Genomic DNA, 8,332 nt, shown 5'->3' with positions numbered 1-8,332 from the left:
TAATTCAGATCTTTGGAGTCGAGAAAACCCACCTCTAATCTGGACCACACCTCCTGCATATTTTGAAGACTGACTGAGACATTCAGCCTCTTGGACTGAGCAACTAGCTAGGAACTTCCATTCACAGCAGCCATTGTTGTACTAGCTGGATCACAACCTGTAAATCTTTCTAATAAATCCCCTTTATATATATTTATATAAATATTATACATAAACATACAAATATATGTATATATACAAATATATATGAATATATATTCATTTTATAAGTTCTGTTGCTCTAGAAAACTCTAACTAATACACACAAATTCCAAAATGCAGAAGAGACTAATGGATAACTGGTGCCTATTAATGTACCAAAGAACATGCTGGCCTCCAGCCTCCCTCAATATCACAAACACCTGTTCCACATTTCAAAGTCCATGCTAGGATCCTAGCTCTTCTCACCCTAAAGTCTCTCTAGCTTCCCTCCCCCCAGCTACTCAAAACCCTACTGTTTATGATTCCCTCTCCCTCTCCCTCTCCTACTCCCTCTCCTCTCCCTCTCCCCTTCTTCTCCCTCTCCTTCTCCCCCTCTCTCTTCCTCTTCCTCTCTACTTGGCTTCTCTCCACTTCTCCTGCTGGCCATGTTCAATCTAGTTCTTTCTCTTCTCTGGACTATTCCAGATGCCTCTAGCTATTCTCTTTCTCATATCTACAGTAAAAGCCTTCCCCTTACCTGTACCATCAAGTAGTCATGTTGTCAGTTTACGTATACTTTCCTTATATAATAGCCATCCCAACCTCTAGAAATTATTTTTACATGTATTTTATTATTATTGATATTTAGATTATGGATATATAATTTTAGAAACATTCTCAAAGATATACTCAAATATGTTTTATATAAATAGGTATTTAAGCATATATTCATACATATTGAAAATATATATTCACCTTGTTTTGGATACACTTTGTGAAATATCTTTCTCTTTCCTTTATGATTAGCTCTTTTGTACCCTTACATTTTAAAAGTTCTAGTTGACTTACATATAATTAGTAATGTATTATAGTTGGATTTATTTCTATCATTTTTATCTTTATCACATCTTTTAACTATTACTATTGGTACTTTGCTTATTTTAACTTATCACCATTGGATTGACTGGGATTCAGAACTTCTAGATTTGGTTTGCTTATTGGTTTGGTTTTGTTTCTTGTAATGCTGGGACTTGAGCCCAGGACTTTGCACATGCTAAGAAAATATCCCACCACTGGGTAATCCCCATTCTGGTTTGTTTAAGAGTAGATACATCTCATCAGCATGCCATTTTCTGTATAGTTTCTAGTTCAGGAACTGAAGATCATATTTTTTATTGGATATTTTTATTTACATTTCAAATATTATTCCCTTTCCCAGTTTCCCATCCATAGCCCCCTATCCCATCCTCCCTCCCCCTTCTTCTTTGAGTGTGGTTCCTCCTCCCCAACCAACCCCCCATCCCACCTCTTCACCCTGACATTCCCCTACACTAGGGGATCCAGCCTTGACAGGACCAAGGGCTTCTCCTCCCATTGATGCCCAACAAGGCCATCCTCTGCTACATATGCAGCTGGAGCCATGGGTCTGTCCAGGTGTAGTCTTTGGGTAGTGGTTTAGTCCCTGGGAACTCTGGTTGGTTGGCATTGTTGTTCTTATGTGGTTGCAAGACCCTTCAGCTCTTTCAATCCTTTCTCTAACTCTCCAATGTGGATCCCGTTCTCAGTTCAATGGTTGGCTGCTAGCATTCGCCTATTTGTCATGCTCTGCCAGAGCCTCTCAGGAGACAGCTATATCAGGCTCCTGTCAGCATGTACTTCTTGGCATCAGCAATATTGTCTGGGTTTGGTGGCTGTATATATATGGGCTGGATCCCTACATGGGGCAGGCTCTGAATGGCCATTCCTTCAGTCTCTGCTCCAAACTTTGTCTCCATATCTCCTCCTATGAATATTTTTGTTCCTCCTTTTAAGAAGGACCGAAGCACTTTGGTCATTCTTCTTCTTGAGCTTCATGTAGTCTGTGAATTATATCTTGGCTAATTCGAGCTTTTGGGCTAATATCCACTTATCAGTGAGTGCATACCATGTGTGGGTTTTTGTGATTGGGTTACCTCACTCAGAATGAAATTTTCTAGTTCTACTCATTTGCCTATGAATTTCATGAAGTCATTGTTTTTGATAGCTAACTAGTACTCCATTGTGTAGATGTACCACATTTTCTGTACCCACTCCTCTGTTGAAGGGCATCTGGGTTGTTTCCAGCTTCTGGCTATTATAAATAAGGCTGCTATGAATATAGTGGAGCATGTGCCCTTGTTATATGTTGGAACATCATTTGGGTATATGTCCAGGAGTGGTATAGCTGGGTCCTCAGGGCGTAGTATATCCAATTTTCTGAGGAACCTCCAGATTGATTTCCAGAGTGGTTGTACCAACTTGCAATTCCATCAACAATTCCTCTTTCTCCACATTCTTGCCAGATGTTTCCTGAGTTTTTGATCTTAGCCATTCTGACTGGTGTGAGGTGGAATCTCAGGGTTGTTTTGATTTGCATTTCCCTGATGACTAAGGATGTTGAACATTTCTTTAGGTGCTTCTCAGTCATTCGATATTCCTCAGCTGAGAATTCTTTGTTTAGCTCTGTACCCCATTTTTAATCGGGTTATTTGACTCTCTGGAGTCTAACTTCTTGAGTTCTTTGTATATATTAGATATTATCCCTCTATTGGATGTAGGACTGGTAGAGATATTTATTATTATTATTATTATTATTATTATTATTACATCTACTTCCCTCCCCATTTGCAGTTGAGGAATTATTTGGGGGAAAGTCTAATATAGCTTAATTTGTAGAAGTAAATATAAAGGTTTTTTGGCTTGTTTGTTTGTTTTTAGAGCAGAATCACTGTATTAAAATCTTTTTTCTTTAAAAGTAGTCTTATAATGGTGGCACCCACTTTAATTTCGCCCCTTTGGAGGCAGATGTAGGTGAAGTTTAAGGCCAGCTTGGTCTTCCTAGAGGGCTCTATGACAGCCAGGGGCATGCAGAGAGACCCAGTCTCAAACTGCCACCACCACAAATGAAACAGTTTAATAATAGTAATTACTTTTTCTTTTCTTTTCTTTTTTTAATGTAAGATTTTATTAATTCTTGGGAATTTTATGCATGTGTACTTTGGTCATATTCTCCCCCATTCCTTTCCTAAGTCCTCCCAGGTCTACCCCATCCCCTTCGAAGAAGACTTGTATATTAGAATATGTGTTTCTTTATTGGAAAATACTAAGGGGATAGTCAAGGCATAAAACTCCTTTTGGTACTATTTTTCCTATCATTTAATAGATTTGAAACTGTTTCCAAATAAAAGGCTTTAAACATTCATTTGCATCACCGGATTACAACATAATCTCCTATCTGGGCCCTGTGCACATGGGAGGCAGAGTCTGCATTACAAATTCTAAGCCTGCCTGGTCTACATAGTCAATTCCAACCCCTCCAGAGCTACACAGTGAGACTTCTTTTCAAACAAAACAAACAAAATAAAAATGTAATCTCTCATACATTTAACTTTCCATTTATGCTGTTTCTCCAAAAGTAAATAACTACATTAATATTTTAATAATGATACATCGCCACCCTGTGTTCAATTTCTGCAACTACCAATCTTACAGAGCCATCTGCTGATTGCATCTGGAAACATCAGCAGTGGCTGAGAATATCCTGAGGAGTGCCCACCCTTTGGACCTATTCTCAGGGAAACTCACAGAAAAGGATTTCAGGATAAGCCAGTGTAGTGACTGGCTTTATGAGTCAACTAGACACAAAGTAGAGTCATCAGAGGAGAAGGGACCTCAGCTGAGGAAATGACTTCACAAGATCTAGCTATAAGGTGTTTATTTTTCTCAATTAGTGATTAATGAGGAGAGCCCAGCCCATTGTGGGTGGTGCTATCTCTAGGCTGGTGGTCCTATGTTCTATAAGAAAGCAAGCTGGTAAGCAGCACCCCTCCATAGCCTCTGCATCAGCTCCTGACTCCAGGTTCCAGACCTGCTTGAAGTCCTGTTCTGACTTCCTTTGATAATTGTGGAGGTTTATATATGCTTGGCCCAGAGAATGGCACTATTATGAGGTGTAGTCTTGTTGGATGGGTGTGGGCTTTAATACTCTCGTCCTAGCTGCCTGGAAGCCAGTCTTTTCCTAGCTGTCTTTAAACAAGAGGTGGAACTCTCAGCTCCTCCAGCCCCACATCTGCCTGGATGCCGCCATGCTCCTGCCTTGATGACAACGGACTGAATCTCTGAACCTGTAAGCCAGCCCCAATGAAATGTTGTCCTTTATAAGAGTTGCTTTGGTCGTGGTGTCTGTTCACAGCAGTAAAACCCTAACTAAGACAATGATGACCAGCAATATGGAAATGTAGGATAAAATAAACCCTTTCCTCCCATCTTGCTTTTTGGTCACAATGTTTTGTTGCACCAATAGAAATCCTAATTAAGACAGCCAGGGTAAAGCAAAGTCAAACATTTGATTAAGTAAAAATCAGGGACAATGCATGTCCCAGATTTAAGTATAGAAATGCACTCTCATAGGTACACGGGAGAAGACGGGAAGAGGAGACGGAGGGGGAGAGGGAATTGACTGACTTGGGAAATAGACAACCACACTAGGGCAGACGCAGACGTCTCAAGAAAATCACTCGTTGGTGTTGCTACTGTGTTATACATGTGCTGATTCTGTGCCTCTCTAAGCTACAGTCCTCAAAGGAGGTAATTGCCACCAATATTTAAACATTAAGCAAAGTACAAGTAAATTTGAAAATTAAATGAAAATATAGAAACCTATTTTCTTTTTTCTCTTATCTTAAAGAATTTCTTATTGTAAGTGAACTTGTAAGGCGGTTTGGGTTTTTGTTAGGCCACAGAGCCCCTAAGTGCCTTTCTCTAACTCCCAAAAATCAAGTCAGACTCCTACGTCTCTCCCCTTTCTTCTTCCCTCTTTCCCTCTCCATCTCTCTTTACTTTCCTCCTCCCCTCCTTTTCATCTCCCCCTCCCCACTCTCTCTCTCTCCTCACCTCCCCACCCTCAAAGCGGATAAGAGTGAGGCCAGGCCAGCTCCTGTGGTTTGAAGCTTATCCACCCCTGAAACTTAGAAGAGTCAGAGGCGCACTTCCTTCCCTGTACTTAAAAGGGAAGTCTCTGTTCCTTCAGTGCCCCACATGCTTGCTGCTCTCAGTGGAAGGGACAACCCCTTCTATTCCTCTCACCTCCCTAATGTTCTCTCCCAGCAAGGCCTGGAGAAGGAAGATGGTTCTGAAGAGTAACATCTAGTCAGCTCTTTTTCTCAGATCTGCTGTTCTGCTCTTTGTTTTAAGCTGTGTGTCTTATGCAGTGTAATGTTTAGATTTAGGGGTGAGGGGGAAGCACTCATACACTTCAACTCACTCTTGTCCTAGGAAGGCAGAGTTTCGTTGTTGCTTGAGATTTATTAAAGGAAACAAAATTCAGATAATGATAATGGTTTTATCAGCTGTGTTATTTCACATCTCTCAGCCAGTAGGAAATGTAGACTAGATCCAAGGGGATGGTTGTCTTTTGCACCCCATGTCCCCCTTAATTTTTCCTGTCTCTTTATGCTGCCTCCGAAATGTCTTTGTGGTTCTTTGTGGGTTTTTTTTTTTTTTTAGTTACAATATGAGAAGAAAGCGTGCAATGTCAAAATTTTAAAAATAATCATAAAACACACTAATGCTGAAAGTAGACCAGCACACTGTAAAATGAAATACATTAACCTTCCTTCAATTTTATAAAAATCTTAAAGAGGTGTGGAAGTAGCTGGAGCATAGGGAAACAGCTGTCATCAGCACCAGATCAGGCAAATGTTGATTTTTTCTCCTTTCTCTCTAAAAGGACTCTGTGTGTGTGTGTGTGTGTGTGTGTGTGTGCGCATGTGTGTGTATGTGTGTATTTCTGTGTGTGTGCATGTGTATATGTACATGTGTGTCTACATATGTGTTTATGTGTATATGTATGTGTATTTATGTGTGTACGTGTGTGCATGTGTTTATGTACATGTGTGTACATGTGTGTTTATGTGTGTATGTGTGTTTATATGAATGTGTTTATGTGTGTATGTGTGTACGTGTGTGCATGTGTTTATGTACATATGTGTGTACATGTGTGTTTATGTGTGTATGTGTGTTTATATGAATGTGTTTATTTGTGTATGTGTGTATATGTGTATATGTGTGTATGTGTGTATATGTGTTTATGTGTGTGTTTATGTGTATGTGTACATATGTGTGTGCTTAATCCAGTCAACTCCATGACAATAACAAAAAAGAAAGTTGGGCTTAACATTTGGCTTAAGATAATTTATCATCAAAACTTTTAAAAGACATAATTGGAAACAAATGTCTTAAAGCGATGTCTTTAACATATTTCACTCATCCTGATAATCTTTTAGTGTCCCCACAGATTATAGACATGATCCAAATTGTACAACAATCCTCAGAAAAGTAGGACGAAAATGTTGAGTTCAGCGGTGATGTCCTCAGGTATCTCTAACCCAATCAGTTCTGGGGTTTGGAATCATCTCCAGGGACAATGGCAACCTGCTCCTGATCACCCGATGTTTGGTAATGACCTTTAGCAGGCCGGCTTTATAAGCAATACAATCCTGTGTAAAATTAGATGAGTGTTGTTTCTGAGTCATCTCAAGTCTTAAGCTAAATTCATTTCCAGGACATTTTGAATATTTCAAAATATTGTTATCCCAGTTTTCCATTTCCCAACAAGGGATCACCTGGGATTGAGCTTCACAAGGGATCACCTGGGATTGACCCTTACACACTAATAGTGGGTGACTTCAATATACCACTGTCATGAATAGACAGGTCATACAACAACAACAACAACAACAACAACAACAACAAAATCCAGAAATGTAGGGGTTAAAAATCCAAATCAAATGGCCCTAACAGAAGTTTGCAGAACATTTTACCCACACACGAAATGATAAACCTGCTGCTCTGCACCTCAGGGAACTTTTCCTAAAACCGACCACATACTCATAACAAAGCAAATCTCAACAGATACAGGAAAACTGAAATGATACTCCCACATCCTATCAGACCTGGATGGTTTAAAGCCAGATAGCAACAACAACAGAAACCTTACAAACTCATACAAACCAAACAACTCTCTATAGAATGAAAAGTGAGTCAAGACACACATTAAGAAAAAAACAATTAGACTGTGTGTACTGACTGGTTTTGTGTGTCAACTTGAAACAAACTGGAGTTATCACAGAAAAAGGAGCCTCAGTTGTGGAAATGTCTCCATGAGATCCAGCTGAAGGAAGGCATTTTCTCAACTAGTGATCAAGGGGCGGAGGGAGACTCAGCCCATTGTGGGTGGTGCCATACCTCGGCTGGTGGTCTTGGGTTCTATAAGAAAGCAGGCTGAGCAAGCCAGTAAGTAACATCCCTCCATGGACTCTGCATCAGCTCCTGCTTCCTGACCTGCTTGAGTTCCAGTCCTGACTTCCTTTGGTGATGAACAGCAATGTGGAAGTGTGAGCTGAATAAACCCTTTCCTCCCCAACTTGCTTCTTGGTCATGATGTTTGTGCAGGACTAGAAACCCTGACTGAGACACACTGTCTAGAATTGGGCAAAGATGAACACATACATACCAAAACTTATGGTACACTTATGAAAGTGGCTCCAAGAGGCAAGTTCATAACACAAAGTGCCTACATGAAAGACTGGAGAGATCTCATGCTCATTGTTTAACAAGCAACGCACCTGAAAGGTCTAGAACAAAAAGAAGAAATCACACCCAAAAGGAGTAGGTGGCAAAAAATAATCAAATCTAGGGCTGAAATTGATAAAATAGAAACAAACAAAAATAATATAAAGAATTAATGAAACAAAGACTTGGTTCTTTGAGAAAATCAATAGGATTGACAAGCCCTTATCCAAATTAACTAAAAGACAGAGAGAGAATTTCCAAATTAACAAATCTACAGATGAAAAGGGACACAATAACAGACATTGAGGAAATTCAGAGAATCATAAGGACACACTTAAAAAAATTGGTACTCCACTGAACTGGAAAATCTAAAAGAAATGGATTTTTTTCTAAAGAGATACCACTTACCAGACCTAAATCAAAATCATATAAGCATTTTTAGGTAGACTATAATGCCCATTGAAATAAAACAGTCATTAACAAACTCACAACAACAACAACAACAAAGTCCAGGTCAGGTGATCTTAGCATTGTGCTCTCCTAGACCTTCAAAGAAGAGTTA

This window comes from Rattus norvegicus, chromosome 2 (genome assembly GCF_021556685.1).
Source record: "Rattus norvegicus strain SHRSP/BbbUtx chromosome 2, alternate assembly SHRSP_T2T, whole genome shotgun sequence".
Taxonomy (NCBI): Eukaryota; Metazoa; Chordata; class Mammalia; order Rodentia; family Muridae; genus Rattus; species Rattus norvegicus.
The sequence above is the reverse complement of the archived record's forward strand: the minus strand, read 5'-3'. Positions refer to the sequence as shown.